This window comes from Ambystoma mexicanum, chromosome 10, assembly GCF_040938575.1.
Source record: "Ambystoma mexicanum isolate Mex_15411 chromosome 10, UKY_AmexF1_1, whole genome shotgun sequence".
In the NCBI taxonomy this organism is placed as follows: Eukaryota; Metazoa; Chordata; class Amphibia; order Caudata; family Ambystomatidae; genus Ambystoma; species Ambystoma mexicanum.
In genome coordinates this window covers 1,322,932,709-1,322,951,250 of record NC_090932.1, presented here as the reverse complement: position 1 = coordinate 1,322,951,250, position 18,542 = coordinate 1,322,932,709, and positions in this window count along the sequence as shown.

Sequence of the window (18,542 nt, the reverse complement as noted above, 5' to 3'; positions counted from 1 at the left end):
CTTGGAGTGGGAGAGCAGCAGAAGGATTCACTTTGTCTTGTAGACCCTGGATTGGGACTCACAGCAAACAGAGGTCTAAGAGTACTTGGAATCCTGCTTCATCACCTTAAACAATATTGAAGCCTCTTAGACCATGCTCGACAACCATCAATCCAACACAGGACCCGTGGTGTTGATTTTTGCACTCCATGAACACCAAGGTGCTTACCTGCTTCTACGAGCCATCTCTACAAAGGCTTGCACCAGTGAAGATCACTCTGCTTTGATTTGAGTGCCTGTGCACCGCTGTGGAAGTTTCAGACACACTGCATCCCGAGCAATCCATCAACCTAGCAGAACCTCGCCTTGACCTGACTTAACCGCTGGCTCGACTTGATGGAAGCCATTATTCACATGTCGACTTGAACCAGCAGAAGCATCATTTCGATCCAACTTGACCACTGACTCCAACCTGTTGGGACCCATAGACCTGTACTCTCTCAAGCAGTGACTCAATCCACAAAGAGCACCGTCTTAGTGCTGACTCGTTGGATCAACTTCACTTGCTCACTCTCGACACTGGCTTGACCACAGAAAAGCACATAGAAGCACAGCTAGATGCTCTTGAGAATCCACAACAAAGAAATAAGATACTGTGAAGAGAATCTGTGCCCTCTTGACCTTCTTGTGTATTTAGTTAGTTATTTGCATTTTCATTGTTAAATTAAAGGTCTATCATTTTATAGAACCTTCATTGGACCTTCTTTATTTTGGAATCATTGTACTATTGCTCAAACCAGAGCAGCCTAAAGACCTATGCAGACTGTTAAATATGAAACCCTTAAAACGTAATCACAAATGTGGCAGCTGTAAAATATGCCCCCAAATCATTAATGGTACAAAAAACTTGAAACTACCAAATGGGAAAACCAAACATATAACGCAATGTATTCATTGCAACACCAAATTCATTTTTTACGGCATCAAGGGCATCCGTGAAAAATACTACATTGGGAGCACAATCCGTGCAGTCAAAATGCGGATATTAGAACACATGAGAGCTATTAAAATCAAAGACTTAAGATATCCTATGGTGATACACTTTTGTACAGAACATTTGGAAACAGAAGTTGACCAAATCACATTTTTGGGACTTGAAAAGGTGAAGATGCCACCAAGAGGAGGCAACAGAGAGTTACAGCTCAGACAAAAAGAGGCAAAAATGGATCTGTTTTATGGACACCTGCCAGGCAGGTCTCAACAGTGATAATGAGATGTCGAATTGGTTGTAATTTGGTTGTCATCTGAAAAGAAGGACAACACTAACTTTTATATCTTGAAAATTTGAGAAGTAAAACATGCTAAATTTACTATGAAAGAGAGGAATATGTGTTCAAATATAGCATGTAGAATTTGTTAAGTAAACTCATTGCAGTCCTTTTTCAATGAAAGGTAGAAGTTAGCCTGCAATAGCCCTTGTGAAAATATAGAGTAAAATTATAGATCTTCATCTTGAGAATATTTATCGCAATACCTTTACATAATTGCACACCTATGCACGTTAATATTTACACACTATAAAAGTACATAAATGTACGTAACAATTACTAGTAGAAGAGCTATCCAAAATAAATATTCTTGCTTCTAAATCCCTATAAATACACCAGGGCAATATGTGTGAGGAAAACTGAGATCCCTAAAATGACGCCCATTGAAGATGGGTGCGGCACGTTGCACTTGATGACGTCATCACGTTTAGTGAGTATGCTTGGGGAAAACGGAGACCTAAAAAAAAGGATGCCCATTCAAGATGGCCGCTGCACGTTGTATGCAATGACATAATCACGCATAATTGCCCGATGACGTCAGAGCTTCAGTAAATAAGAGGCTGCCATTTTGTTCTCCAGTTTGTGTAACGGATAGATGCTACACGTTGAGAGACAAGCGGATCACCTCAGACTGAACAAGAAAGGTAAGAGCTGATGGTCTGCACTGTTTCGGTTTATCTAATGGCTCAGCATCCCGTTAAGCCTAGAAAAGGGTAACTTTGATGCCGATTTTCTTTACATGGCACGTGAGGAGTGCATCGCCATAATGGAGATAAAATAATTTTTTCCTTTAGGTCCCTTTCCCTCAGATGTACTCTAAAAGTGGTACATCAACAATAAAATCTTTACATCTTTACAGGAAAATTAATCACTAATTAACACGGTGATTAATTAGTATATAAGGTAATAAAAAATGGGAAAATGTGTGGAAGAAAACCAGAATGTTTATGATTACTATTATGAATTCTTGCTTTTTTGTTTATTCATTTTTCAGAAACTCTCCTGATGATCCACTATAAAATAGTGGTGAAACACGCGTAGAGAGAGAGAAATGAACACTGAAAAAAATGAAACTAATAAAATATATGCACAAAAAGAACTGGTTGTGGAAGTGTTGATCTGGATAATTCTAAACGGAAACTACCCGAGTTGGGTAATAGAAGAAGTGGAAAGAAATCACCCTGTGATATAAATAATCGAGTGAAAAGTTGGCACACTGAGAAAGTTACCATACAAAGTTTGGATCATTTTATAATATTGGACAGTCACAATATTGGTAAAACTCGTGCTGACAACCAAAACCAATACGAACGTATAGACTCGCCGAGCTGGTAGCCTTTTATTGACTGATGCTTTTTAATAAAAAAAAAATATTGTACTATTGCTGTTTGGGTTGCAACTGTTATCAGTTCACATCCCTCCTGAAGATATAGGCTGCCCTCGGCCTGCACTACCACACAAGGTGAAGGAGGTATACCTTTCGTGTTATGAATGTGTCACCTTTATGATTGGTACCACTGCTGGTTTAGTACTAGTGTGAGGCTGAGTAGTTTGTTTAGCCACCACTCTTCCCTGTACTGCTGCATAGCAGTTGTTATTTCGTCACTTACGCACATTCACAGTTCTCCTGATCTGGGTCTTGGATGCCCACCTACCTGATGCCCACATGCACATATCCCTTTTTGTCACTCTGGCTGAATGAAATGCGTTAAGTGACAGTTTCTATGATATTGTTGGCTTTTCTGACACTGTGGGGATGTTGGACTGTATGCATATTAATCAGTGGTCAAAGTGGGCGGGAGTGGTGCTCCTCTATTTTTTTATTTTTAAGTTTTACTGTTACTATACTTTTTTAAAAAAAGAAACCGTTTCATAATGGTTTACTTTTAAAATAAAAGTGGAGGAAGGAGTTTAAATGTGCACTTCAGTGCACTGCACTGAGCCTCCCTTAACCAGCAGGTGTGTTTGTTTGGGAGTTTGGATTGCGTGCGGGAGGGGGCGTGGTGATGGAGTTTGTGCGAAGTGGGGGCAGGCCAGCAGGGAACATAGTTCCACTACTTTTTGTACACTTCAACCACTGAAATTAACTAGAAGTAAAGCACACCCCAAAGAAATGCAAGAAGCAGCACGCTGATGGCATTGCCCAGTGCTGTAAAACAGTTCTTACAACTGACCCATGACCCTGCAGCCCTCTGCAGTAGCACGTTTCCCCAATACATAGAGTAACAACTGGCAACATAGTCGTGGCAACTTGGTATGTGACCTGCATACTTCCCTCTCACCTCCACAATCCCGGACTTTTTTTACTCTGCCCTCCCGTTTTACACTTCCCTTACCCTTTGGTACCTTGTCTTTTACGCGCCCCCTCACAACTTGCATTTTCTCTGTTTTATACCCCCATCATGCGGGGTGCTCACCAGTACCAGAAGAGATGTGCAAGTGCACATGGAGGAAGCTAGTGAGCATTGGGGTAATCATGATCATGGCATAGAAAATGGGCCTTACTATTCCCGGCGGCGTGGGAAGTTATTCACCAGATTTTGTAAGTCTCCATTCCCATGGCGTCCCATAAGACTCCGTGGGGTTGGGGACTCGGAAGCACCGGCACCATTGCTGATGGTGCCAGTGCTTCGATGGCAACTCTGCCTGCTAGGGCCACTACACCCGGTAAGGGCAGACCTGTCGGGCGCAGCGGCCCCAGCAGGCAGACTCGTAGTGTGGCGGTCTGGAAAAAAGGGTGCCGATAAGATTACCGGCACCCTGGTTTCCAGACCGCCACACTTGTAATGAGGCCCAATGTTCCTGCAATGCAACACTTCTCTGTCTACGACCTGAAATTCATTATTTACTGGTATTGTGCAGGTGACCTAGTTTCCCCCTCATGTTATTGCTCCTTACACCACTCTGGGATCACAGAAGTTGCACAACACAAACTACAATGATGCACCCATCAGGACCTGTGCCACCAATGAGCAGGCATTTGGGCTCCTGACGGCCGGATTCTGTTATTTGCAGTGGGCAGGAAGTGCTCTTATGTGCAGCCCCAAAGAAAGGTTTGCAAGATCACCATCCAGTACTGCATGTTGCACAACATGATGATCAGGTGTCGAGTGTGCACACCGACCCGAATTGCGGTTATCCTGATGGTGATCAGAGTGAGGGAGCACCCCATCATCCACCTCGCAGGCTAATATTTGTGATGGTTGTGTCACCTGACAGCAACTGATTGACAATTATTTGTGGGGACCTGGGTTACCTTTATTTGCCCAATGTTTCCCATTATTTTTCACGTTTTGTTTGGTAGAAATGATTATCACAACCGACTTCTTTTGCATTAAAACCAAGTACAACATAAATATATTTCAGTGAAGTGATCCACCAGGGGGCGCTGAGATGTGTTGAAGCATCTCCGCTCGTCTCTCCAACAGGGCGCTGACCGAGGGACCTGAGCCCCCCCCGACACCCCCTGAGCGAGACATCGACACCCCCCCCCCCAGTATGAAGGTGCCGGGCACCTCCGGCCCAAATTTGAAACTCGAGGGTGGAACAGAGCCGGAGTTCTGAACCGGCGAACTTCGAGGGCGCGAGGCCCCTCCCCCCTGCGGCTCAGCGGCTCCGCGGAAAGCAGCGGTGAGCCCGGGCCCAGAGAAGACTTGCAAAGGCCCAGGCGACCGAGGCCGAGGGCTCCTGCCTTGACCTGACGGCTGTTTGTGGCAACGAAATGGCCCAGGAGGTGGACCAAGGAGCGGGAGAAGGAGGCAACGCAACAGGTCAAGGAACCCCCCCAGCGGGGAGACAGCAACGGAGCAGCACCCCAGGAGTGCGCAGATTCTGGCGAGCCCGCGATGGGCACCCACCGGGGGAAATAAAACCCAAAAGGGGGAAGGAGGAGAGAAGCCAGGGAAAGCCCATACAAGCCCCGGAAGCACCCTGAGCCTGAGAGGTGCACGGGGCTCAATCGAGGGCAACTACCCCCCGCAAACGCCGCAAAAGGACAGACTGTTAAAACACAACAGGTCACGGCCCCCGACTACGGGGGAAAAAAAAAAAAAAGCGGGGAAAATCGGAGAAAGGGAAACCCCCGCCCACGACAAGGGAATTGCCTGGGGCTCCAGTCCCCCCACAACCGTGTCCCCACCCTCAGCTGCAGAGCTACCAGGGGCCCCCGCTCCCCCCAGGACGCAAAGGAGACAAGCAGGCCCCGTTGGCCACAATCACTCGGTGGCAGACACCGGGGAGCAAGAGTGCCCAGGGAAGGCCTATGACCTGGAGGGAAACACTACAGAGGTTTCGGCGCCCGTCCCCTGAGCCCCCTACAGCCCCCGAAATGGCCGCCCAAACGCAACAAGAAGCGACAGATGCAAACTCGGTCTCCAGGGGTATGGCGGCCCTGCTGGATGAAATTAGAGGATTTCGCGCAGATATCACCCTTAGGCTGGACACCCTGGACAAAAAGGTGGACAATATAGAAGACAGGGTGCAGGCACTGGAGAACAATACAGCCTCAAGTGACATTTTCGAGTCACAATTTGACATGCGCCTGTCGGAGCTTGAGAGTAGAGAAGAGAAATGCTAATTAAAAATGGATGACTTGGAAAACAGGGAAAGGCGCTGCAACCTGCGTTTCCTAGGCTTCCCGGAACGAGATGGTGAAACTCAGGCAGACATTGTCAAGGCAGTCAACGCGGTGGTGAGAGTGCTTTTTGACGGAGCTAATACTAACGAACCCACTATTGACAGGGCCCATAGAGCAGGGGCAGCCTCCAGAGGCCCCAGATCCGTCTTAATCCGCTTCCACTACTTCTCTGAGAAAAGCAGGATCCTCGAACTGGCTCGCAAGAAGGGCCCGGTGGAATGGGAAGGGGCCCAGATCTCGGTATACCAGGATTTGTCGGCCTTCACTCTGGCGAGACGCCGCCTTTGCTCCCCTCTGACGAAAATGCTCCAAGCCAAGGGAGTCCGATACAGGTGGGGGTATCCTTTTTCACTCTCTTTCGAGTTCGAGGGATATAAGTATACCCTGATCACCGAAGATGACATCCAAAGAGTGACGGGCGAACTCCTAGATAGTTCGGGTTTGGAACCGGGAGACCGCGATCGGGAGCGCACCCCGATGGGCGCAAAAAAGAACAACGTTCCAAAGGAGAGGCGCAGAGTACGAGGCCAAAGGAAATTCAGGAGAGTGGCACCAGCGTCGCCGGACCCTCAGAATGGCTGAAACAAACTACTGGAATCCGATGAAAATTTTATCCACTTGACGTTGCAAAGGGGGGATGTTGCTATATTTTACGTTCTTGCATTAATCCCGAAGGGGGGGGGGGGGGCTCGAATGGGTGTTTATAAAGAGGTAACGAGCCCGGAGGGGGGAGACATGGTTGGCCGGTTGTGTGACCTTGGGACGATGCCTCAACACAACCAGGCGATCTGGGGGGAGGGGGGTGGGGGGAGAGAAGAGGGGAAGTTGGGATGTTGGGGGATTTGTTATAGTACGCCAAAGTTTGGGGATTTGATCACACCCTGGGGGCTGTTACTAGCCCTCTGCGAGGTGCTGAAACGTTTAGGGAGTAACGACGCTTGCATCCTTGAAATTGGAGTTATGTGCTTCAAAACGCGTCCTAATGGATGATTCACTCCAATCCTTGTCAGTGGGGTCTCTAAATGTTCGGGGGCTCAACTCACCCACCAAGAGGTCGCTGCTCATGCGGGAATTTACAAGGATGAAACTACAGTTCCTCTTTGTGCAAGAGACCCACTGGGTTCGGGGGAAGGAGCCCAAGCTCAAGGCTAGAAACATAGATCAGGTATTCTCAGCCTCTACCCAGTTCAAGAAGAGGGGAGTAGCTCTGCTGGTGTCCCCCGGGGCTCACTTTGGGTTTAAGGTGTCTCAGTCCGACCCTGAGGGTCGGTATCTCATGGTAAAAGGGGATGTGCGGGGACGTTTGTTCACCTTGGTCTGCATATACGCCCCAAATGAGTCGCAGGACGTCTTCTGGGAAAGCATGAAGGGGACAATAATGGCATTCGCGGAGGGTACCCTCCTGGTGGGAGGGGACTTTAATATGGTGCTGTGTCCCGAGAGGGATAGGAAATCTGTGAACCCTTGCCCCAACATCCGTCTTCACAAAAAATTGGCATCTACCTTCCAGGAGGTGAATGGGGAATTGGGGCTGTGTGACACGAGTATACCCAAGAAAGGTCTGAACCCCGACTACACTTTTTACTCTAAGCCTCATGATGTTTTCTCGCGTATAGACTACATTCTGGTAGATTCAACTATGCAGGGAGAGATCACCAGCGCCGGGGTGGAAACCGTCCCCTGGACGGACCATGACATGGTTAAGATTAGGATTGGCCTCCCCCCTACTCCTGCAGCCAGCTCCCGTTGGAGTTGTAACGACCTCCTTCTACATGACAAGGAGACGCGCCAAACCCTTCTGACAGCCATAGAAGATTATTTCTCCCTTAACGACAACGGGGAGGTAGGCACTATGGGAGTATGGGAGGCATTTAAGGCAACTATCAGAGGTACCCTGATCGGCATTGGGGCGGGGAAAAAAAGGGAGAGGGACCGGGAAGAGAAAGACCTGAAAACCAAGATAGGGGCCATACAACTGGGTGGTAAACTGAAATCACAGATGTTTCCTGGGCAGTGGGAGGAATTGCAGAAGCTGCGCACCAGATTGGCTCACCTTCAAGTAGGGCAAATGGAAAGGAAGCTCTCTTTTCTGAAACAAAAATATATGGAAAAGGGGGAAAAGGCCGACAAGATACTGGTCTGGAGACTCCGCGAACTTAGGAACAGCAGGAGAGTGAATTCAATCCACTCTGCGGACGGTAACTCGACCGCAAGGGACTCCAAAATAGTGGAACAATTCAGGCTATATTATGAAAAATTATACTGCACAGAATACAAGGGGGATGGGATAGATGTTGATAGGTTCCTGGATTCCCTCCCTGTCCCGGGCCTGCTACCAGACAAAGCCGACACTCTGGAAATCCCCATTTCCCCGGAAGAAGTAATTGACACTATCTCCTTCTTGAAAAGTGGTACGGCCCCGGGGGACGACGGCTTCTCAGTCAAATTCTATAAGACTTATAGATCCACACTCGCCCCCTTTCTGGCCAAGCTGTTCAACTTTGCACTTAGCCAAGGGTCCCTCCCACCCACAATGATGTCAGCCTTAAAAGTGGTCTTACCTAAAGAGGGCAAGGAGCCAGCCTTATGCCAGTCATATCGCCCCATATCACTCCTAAACACTGACGTCAAAATATTGGCTAAACTTCTGGCGAACAGATTGGCAAAATTCCTCCCTACCCTGGTACATGGAGATCAAGTGGGCTTTATCCCGGGGCGCCAGGGGTCAGATAACATCAGAAAAACCCTCGACCTTATGCATGAGGCAACCGAGCAGGGAGTGGAGGGGTACCTCCTTTCACTCGACTCAGAAAAAGCCTTCGACCGGGTCGAATGGCCTTACATGATCAAGGTTCTTAGGAAAATGGGATTGGGAGATAATTTTTGTGGGTGGGTCGCAGCACTATACAACTCGCCCTCGGCGAGAGTATTAGTTAATGGGGGTACATCTGAGCCCTTTTCCCTTTCCCGAGGCACCCGGCAAGGCTGTCCCCTGTCACCTCTCCTATATGCCCTAGCCATGGAGCCCCTGGCTATAGCGGTTAGGAACGACCCGGAAGTTATGGGTATACGATGTAGTGAGTGCGAGTTTAAGCTCTCCCTATTCGCAGACGACATACTAGGCTATCTGACCAGCATTCAAAAATCCCTACCGAGGCTGTTTGATCTCATACACTTTTTTGGCTCCTTTTCGGGGCTGAGGATAAACACATCCAAATCAAGCATCATGCCAATGGGCCCAGGGGAACAAGATATTGAGAATAAAACCGACATTCAGGGGGTTAGAATTGAGCGAGAATCCACAAGATACCTGGGCACCATCATCCCCAGAGATCTGTCACAACTATACCAATGAAATTTCCCTGGAATCCTCGCCCGGGTCAGTAGCGATCTCAAAAGATGGGCCCCCCTCACGCTCTCCTGGCTCGGACGCATGGTTTCGGTTAAGATGAACATTCTACCACGCCTTCTCTATCTCTTCTCGGCACTCCCTGTCGTGATACCCGAGGCCTTTTTCGAGGTGCTCCAATCCCATGTCCTCCACTTCATTTGGAATGGCAAAAGGCCCAGGGTTAAAACTTCCACTCTGACCCTCCCAAAATCCCATGGTGGCTTTGGACTCCCCGATTTTAGGCTTTACTATAAAGCAGCTCAGCTTAGGGTGATGTTGGAGCACATGCGGGACGATATGCGTACATTCTGGACGTATGTCGAAGACACCCACGCACATCCGAGGAAGGTCAGGGACTATCTCTGGGCCTCTCCCAGGTCACTTCCCCCACAACTCAAGACACATCCTACCTTAGCAGTCCTTTGGACGCTGTGGAAACCCAGCAAAGCTAATAATTTGATATCTACATGGCCTTCTCCTCTGTCATCACTCTGGGGCCCGCCCATCGATTTGGACATGAGGGGCTTTCGGGACACCCAGGCATGGTCTGACATAGGACTGGAAAGAGTCTCCCAGCTTACACGAGAAGAGGGCTTCATTGAATACGACAGTTTGACAGAGGCTCTGGTGGATAGGCCCCCCACGGTTTTTGAATTCCTGCGGTTGAAAGGGATACTTACCCAACCAAGGTGGTCCAAGCAGCTTAGTCGCCCCCTCACCCCATTCGAACTTATTCTGGCCAAAAGTAGTTCACGCAAAGGTTCGCTATCTAAGTTCTATAGTGTGCTGATTACAGCGGACCTTGAAGGCAGACAACCCTTCAAGCGCATATGGGAAGAGAGGATGGGAATGTCAATAGATGATCACACCTGGAGAGCGGTTTTCAAGTGCATTTTCACGGGCTCCCTATACACAGCAGCTATGGAACATAACTTTAAAATCCTTCATTCATGGCATCGCCCCCCGGCTCTGTTGTCTAGAATGTACCGGGATGTTTCCCCCCTCTGCCCCAGAGGATGCCACCAACGGGGAACCTGGTTTCATATGTGGTGGAGTTGCCCGTCCATACAGGTTTACTGGACGGAGCTACTTAGCTGGATCAAAGATATCGTGGGTTATGGTCCATTTTTGCACCCGCTGGAAATCCTACTGGGCTCCCCCATGCCTGAGTCGGAGGTGAATGCCTTCCCCAAGGTCATCTGCGCCATGTTGCGGGCAGGGAGATTGGCGCTTGCGCAAAAATGGAAGAGTCCTGGCTCCCTCCAAAGAGGAATGGCTCTGCAAGCTCAGGGTGATTTTTAGCTACGAAAAACTCTCGGCAATAGCCAACGATACCATGGCTGCTTTTGTCCAAGAATGGACAGCAGTGCTGCTGCATGATGACTGTATTACTATGCGATTGTAGAGGGGCAATTGAACAAATGTTTGAATTAATGGTTGCATTGCGCGGGTCCCCACACTCCTCAGAGGGTTGGTCTTGCCCTGGCCTAATCGCCTCATGGTCTTACCCCACTGTCTCAAGGATCACTTTTTTCTGTCAAGTGCTATGCAAGTGTTCTCCCCTATGCTCAATGTAGTCGCATCTTCCCTAAAGTTGGCGTGACAATTATTTGGGGGGAGGGACCGGGAGGGGGGAATAGGGGTAGGGAGTTAATCAGAAAATGTTCCTGACAATGTGATTTCTCTTGCATTTATTGCTGGTGGGATAAGCCAGTTGGCCCACCCTGTCGTGTAAGTTGTCAATAAAAACAAATTAAAAAAAATATATATATATATATATTTCAGTATTATTTATTATTTAACAATCCATTCTCCCCTCCGATTCCATAGCCCAAGACCCATCATAGCTCAGTGCCCATCAAACTACCCACACCTGCTGCCCGTCTCTAGTAAAACACCCATTCCACACTTATGTCCACATGTCCCTACCTTGCCGAATACCCATCTCTCCCTACACATCCTCGTCCCCTCTCTATATCAAAGGCCGCTATACCACCTCAAGTCACATTTTATGGCTGTTTTTCTTGGCAACTGTGATAAATTCAGGGAATTCGTCCCTTCTCTTTCTCCTGTGGGACTAGGGCAGTGAGCCAGCAATGCTTAACACCCCCTAAGGGGCATGATCGGTGGGATCCCAGTAGGGTGACCCCCCCTTAGGGGGACAAGGAATCCCCCCGAAAAGATTCTACTACACCTCCTTTGAAAGCAGAGACCCAAATATGTGTTGGTTATATGGGAATGGAGCATTATAATAATGTGGAGAGTCATTTAAAACAGAATGGCTTGATTGCTGACCCCACACGGTTCAAGCTTGAAGAGAAGAACCAATTGTGTCTCATCTCCTTTTCCAGGAGGAACATAAGAAAGCAGTGGTCCATACAGACGGGAGATAGCCAGCCTGAAGGTGCAAAGTGGCATCCTGAATTGGAGTGTAGATGAGAGGTCTGATCCTGGAGGCTGGGCCCCACATTCGGCATGGAGAGCCTGCGGAACGTTGCTGAGACCAGGAAGGCAGAGCGCCCCCCAAACTCAGGACTACTGATCCAGCACAGACAGAGCATACTGGTGTTCAGCAGCTCCATTGCCAAAGTCCTGTTGACGGCAGTCAGTAGGAACCAAAGCAGAAGACCTGAGCAAGAAGTCAACAAGCACTGTGGTTCCACAGCAACCAGAGATGCTGCATCCCCGATGAGCATCGCAGCCAAGAACCAGGCATGTGGCTGATAGAACGGAGTGGCAGGAGGGTGGTGAGAAACCAAAACACCACGAGAAGGGGTGAGAGCAACATGAGGTCCAGATGGCCTGAGAGGCTAAAAACCCCACGACGGGCTGAGGCCAGAAAATACACCACGAGGGGGTGAGACCCATACGAAAATCAGACAGCAGCAGAGGCCAGAGGAGCGAAATTCAATTTACCCCACGAGGCGGTGAAAGTCATCAGAAAACTAAAAGGCATGAGAGGCCAGACAGCCCACAATAGGCCGAAGTACAAAGTATCCGACAAGTGGGTGAAAGGAACAAGAAAATGAGATAGCCTGAGAGACTCGCCACACAACCAAAGAGCAACATGGCAGGTGTACCTCTTTAGACCCTCCAAGAACTGGGATGTGATGGCAAATTCCTTGCTTGTCTCTTCTGTGGCATCCTGCATTCTCTTATGGATTGCTCCTGCTACATTTACCATAGCCTCCGAGGCATTCCACATTGCCAGTGCAACAACATAACAAAAAAGTACGCTGTAGTGTTAACAACTCCTAAAGCATGTGTGTGTAATCGGCACAGTTAGAACAGGATTCATGGTCAAAGTAAAAGAAGAACAGTCCTAGGTCTTTCACTTTGACCATAGACTGGTCATTATTGAACCTACAGTATAACCATTTATTGGCCCACTCCTAGTGACTGCAATACAATCACAGTTAGACATACCTGAATCCTGTTAACACTACAGCGTACCTTTATGTTATGTTTGACTGCATTGAAGTGTTCTACCAATACCTATGTGATTTAGGGTTTTTTTATGTGTATGTTTGTCTCACATTCAATTCACCATTACAGTTTGTCTATGTTTCTTTTTGCGTATTTTCTTGTAATGTTTGCATTATATGAAGAAGAATTCTAAAACAAATTGTCATAAAAATTAAATAAACAGCAGCTACAGATTGAACCGCAGCCGAAATAAACGCATGTAGATTGTAATATATGTGTGACACTTTGGAGGGAATACCAACACCTTGGATTCCCTGTGTGCTGACCTGGTTTTTCCAGGAGTTTTCTAAGGGTTCTTTGGAGGCTGATTTACCTTGGCCATGTCTTATTGAACTCAATACATAATGGACTAGTATGTCCTAAATGGATTAGTGGAAAGACTACACCCCATTGTTTCCTAGCTATACTCAGACTGCTTTCGTCTTTCCACTTAAGGGGCTCCCCTTGCGTTGTCTACATCTGCATCATCAGAACAGGAAATTAATTGGGCAGCGTTTTGTCCAGCCCCTCTCCTAGGGGTACTAGAAATTGATCCTCTGAACTGGTAGTTATCAAATTTCTTTCAGATATCTCTTGTGCTGGTGGTCTGATGTTATCTGGGTTATGTGGTTCTTCCATCTTATCTTCCTTAAGAAGTTTCATCATCTCCCATGCTACCTTATCCAAGTACCTGGATCTTCTGACATCCCTTTCCAAAACCTGGACACTGTTGACCTGGCTCACTGGGCAGATGATTTCCTTTAATCCAGGGTGATCTTCCTTTGGGATTTCCTAGTATCACTTCTCTGACAATTTACTGAGAACCTGCCTTTTACTTTGCCATCAGCTGGACACGGGGGCCCCACTGGCTCTATTCTAGATTGGCAACCTTCTAGAGGGAAGTGTTTTCTTCTCCTCTTTGCTCTTCCTTTAAGTTTTAGAAGGGTTCTGTTTACTAAACTGTGTCATAGTGGCATTGGGCAATTATATTTCCCTTCTTAATCTTCTGTTGTGTGGAGGAAAAAATTTGCAGCAAGACCAGCTAGGTTGCTTGGATGGTTTGTAGTTACCGATGTAATTGAAACTTTGCAACGTCTGTCAAGAAGTCATGAATTATCCACACAACAGTTGGGGGGGCAGATCTACATTCATGTAAGGTACCACTAAAACCTTTTCTATCCCTAATATCTAGAATGCATAAGCGCTGCATATATCATAACAGTTCTTCCAGGGTGAGCTATGGGTTGTTGCATATGTCAACTGCTATATATTGGTTTGTTTCAATAAGAGGGCACCCTGATATAATGCCTACTGCCATACAATCCTCAAGGAAAAGCAATGCAAAGGACCACCCTAAGCTTTATACAGGGGAAGTCACCACAATAATACACAATTACAAGCAGTTTTGTCTACAAAAATGAAAATAACGTGCCTGTGTAAATCTCACTATTTCTCACACACATGCAACAATTTACATAATCAAATATATATAGAAAATATATATATATATATATTCACTGAAACAACTTTGTTAAAGTGAAGTTATGGTTAAGTTGCACTAATAAAAACCTATGAAATTCCGTTAAAAATGTTGTTAAAAGGACGTTATGGTTACAAGTAAAAACGAAAAAAAACTGAAATTCCCCAGTTATGGTAAGCTAAGCAACCATCACTCGCGCCACCACCGTGCACTGCTAAGACTAACACCCAGGACATGAAAGATGACATCACAAATATCATTGATGACATCAAATGTCTATCACCTTCTTTTTTGTTCACTGCCATATCTAGGGCAGGTGGTTTTATTTACTGACAGTCAGAAACTTAACTTTCAAAAGGTATTACATTTATAGATATTGCTATTCTCACATATTCTTACACTATTTTCCTTAGCATTTAATTGCATCTTATGATGTACAAATATAGGGGAAGAAGCAGGCCTGAAACACAGCAATCATTTTTGTGCGTGACTACAATCATGTAGATTATACACAGTTGCTAATGATACTGCCTCTTGTTTGCTTACTTTACACTCCATATATAAGCCCCATATTTGTATGCCTTGTAGTCTATTTATGTTTTGTGTGTATTAGTAGAAATATGTAGTAAGTGATGCATTATTAGCTACTTAGTACATGTTTCACAGTACGGAAAAGTCTGATACCGAAGCATTCACCGTTTCATTAAATAACTTTGGAAAATTACAAATATAGCACCTCTGTGGTGTATGCTGCAGCCAATACCTACATTTCTGTATGAGTAGGTTCCTGTACTAGAAAGAACACTGCAATGGAATGTTCTTTAGAACACTACATTGTGTAATGTAGTTTAGTTTAGTTTAGTTTAGTTTAGTTTAGTTTAGTTTAGTTTAGTTTAGTTTAGTTTATTCATTTGTATTGCACTCCAGACCAGAGGGTATGAGGGCGCAGGAGCAACAAGGTTATTCACAGCTTGGTTACACGTTACAATGTATTACAGTAATTACAATGGGACAATAGATGGTTGAAGCAGACACGATAAAGGCAAGAGTTTACAGATTTACAAATGTACACATTTACATCGTTTATAACGGTGGGGTGGGTTGGATGGTATAAGCGGTCATTGGCCCTCATTACGACCCTGGCGCTAAGTGAAAAACGATGGCGGTAAATGGTTACCGCTATCGTTTTCCGCTAGGTCCGATCATGACCCGTGACCGTTAACTACGATGCCATTAGCGGCATCGTAGTTAACGCTGCCGCTAACTGCGCCAATGGCGCGCGCACGCGACCTCCCACACCGTACTTAGCGCCATGGCGTGAAGGTACGCGAATGCCGACCCAAGCGGACATGCACCTAACGCCATCACCCAGCCCGTTAAGTACCTTACCGCCATGGTGCTAATTACGCCATCGCGAACCAACCGTAAAGGGCCTTGTGCAGTGAATCCAGCTGCCACAGGCGCACAGAATCAGCACAGGTGGAGGCAATACAGAGTCAGGAAGTACAAAAAGAGCACACCCAACCCCTTCCCAGACCCAGTCACACTCCACAATGATTCCAATAGGACTAGCAATGTTGGGGCTGGAGGACCTGATAGCAATGCAAGTGCTACAACTTCAACTACAACAACAACAACAATAGGCTGCACAGAGGAGACGCAGGAGGAGAAGGAGGGCAAGGCAGGGCCAGCAAGCCCCACCAGCACAGCCAGTGGCACCACGCAGGCAGCCCACAATCCCACGCATCAGAGCCAGTCCATTCAACCTCACCGCTGAGCAGATCCACACCCTGTACCGTTTGGACCGGGACACCATCAACACCATCGTATACATGATACACAAACAGCATGATAGAAACACCAACCGCCATCCCACCCCTACTGAATACCCCACCTGGCTGTGAGTAGCAGAGACAACGGAGCCAGATCATACCCTAAAGCAGCACAAACCTCAGCTGACACCACTAAACCTAATGCCCGATGTATGCAGCCCCACCACGTGAATGAAGGTGTGCCCCAACATTGACACAACCATCTGCAAGTGCATTGTACCAATTCACACCACATTGACCTCAACGAAATGCACCTACATGCACGTCACCAGACACCATCCACTGAAAGGCCTGTCCCCATAACTGCGCACGAATGAGGCACATGACGGACAGAAACATCAACACACCATCACACAGACAGCAAGGCCCACAAAATGTCCCTATCAACATCAGTATTGCTCACTGGGGTCATGATGATGCTGACAGCAATGTTGCAATGATGTGAGCGTTGACCTCACAGGACACGTGCCAGGCCACCAAAACAAACGGCATGAACGAACACAGTGGATGGACACTCACAAGGCACTTGACCCCCCTGCATACATTGGTTGATGGCATGCACCACATTCCATAGGAGCCATGAGCATATACTGGTCGCATAGTGTGAATCAATTAGTGCATTCAAAAGAGGTCCGAAGTAACAGTTGGATGCAAGCCATGGTGGCACGTCATGTTTTGAAATAGACGTCATGACTGACACATACATTCTCGCCCACATACAGGTGATGCAGGCTATCCCCTGAAGAGGTGGCTCCTTACACCAGTCCGGAACCCACAGAACCAGCACGAGGAGGACTCCAACCGTGCACATACACGTACCCGTGTGGTGATTGAGCAGGCTTTTGGCCTATTGAAGGCACGGTTTCGCTGCCTCAGCAGGTCTGGTGGGGCACTCCTGTACCGCCATGAGAAGATGGCAAAGATCATCATGGCATGTGTCATGCTACACAATATGTGCGTCAGACGCAATGTGCCCCTGCCCCCTGATGCTGAACTGCAACCACCTGTCGATGAGGATGATGTAGGTGGGGATTCGGCAGCACCTCGTGGAGGCGGCGATGCACAGGAGGGGCGTGAAATGCGTAGTACTCTGATCAACCAATTATTCTAGCACACGCGAATCGGGGGTGTCACCTGGAGATGACGATTGTGGCACTGTGTGCGTCTGTTATATGGACACTGGGGACTGTTTACCAATAAATCACACATACGCAATGAGCAATGTCCACACATCTGATTTGTGCAAATATGAAAAGTGTATTGTGAAAGTGATTTTGTTGAACACACCCACTCCCCCCTCCCCCCTGAACTCCCCAACACGCCCACTCCCCCCTCCCCCCTGAACTCCCCAACACACCCACTCCCCCCTCCCCCCTGAACTCCCCAACACACCCACTCCCCCCTCCCCCCTGAACTCCCTAACACACCCACTCCCCCAACCACCCTCCCCCCTGGAATCCCTACAAAGGTGTGAGTAAGTCTGTGCAGCAGTGTCTGATGTAGGATTTCTCCACTGTCCAGCCACTATTGGCAGCCCCCTCCCCTGGCCCCCGGGGCACCCCTGCCTGTGCTGCGCAGGTTCCTCCCCGATCGGCGGATGGGGCTGCTTGGTGTCGAGCTGGCAGCCGAGGAGGTTCCTGCCTGCTCATTTGGACGCATGTCCCGAATTGTCTGCACAAGTTCAGTGATGACGTGCCGCACAGCGGCGAGTTCTGCGCAGATGTCCTTTGTGGAGGACTCTATAGCAGCCTTCACTGTCTCCGCACATTTCTCCATTGCTGCCGTTGACCCCCACATTCTGCAACATGCTCATTGAGGAGCGAGGATAGTTGCTGCTGCCGGGTGACGATCTCCTCCAGGCTTAGTTGTTCTTTCTGGCCCATAGCTAATGGCAGTGGTATTCCCATTGGGCTGCTCACCTCCTGCAGCGGGGATGGAGATCCTGGCCAATCGTCATCCTCTGACTGCCCCTGTGTAGCACCCGCATGCGGGCTGCTTAGGGACAGGTAGGGGGAATGAGGGTGGGCAGTGGGGCTTCCGACATCAAACTCCTCAATGATCCCTGCTTCGCTATCGGAGGAGGCTGCGATGGCAGCAGTTTCCCCAATAGTGCTGCTTGCAGCAGAGCCTGTCCCTTCTGTGGGCACAATTTGGGTAATGTCTGCTGCTGCTGCTGCTTCTGTGCTGCCTGCTGGGGTGGCTGTCAGTGCCCTGTCCTGTTTTCCTGGCATGGATTTTGGCTGCTGTGGGGTTTTCCTCGGGACGGCAGAGGTGGAGGGTTGTGGTGTTGGCACAGTTGTCCTGGCCCTCTTGGTGGGTGTGGAGGCAGTGGTGTCCTCATCCTCAAGGTCGGAATTTGAGCCTGTGGTGGAGCAAAGGAGGGAAAGTGTTATTGATGGGTCTGTGGACATTGGGCGGGCATTGTGACGAC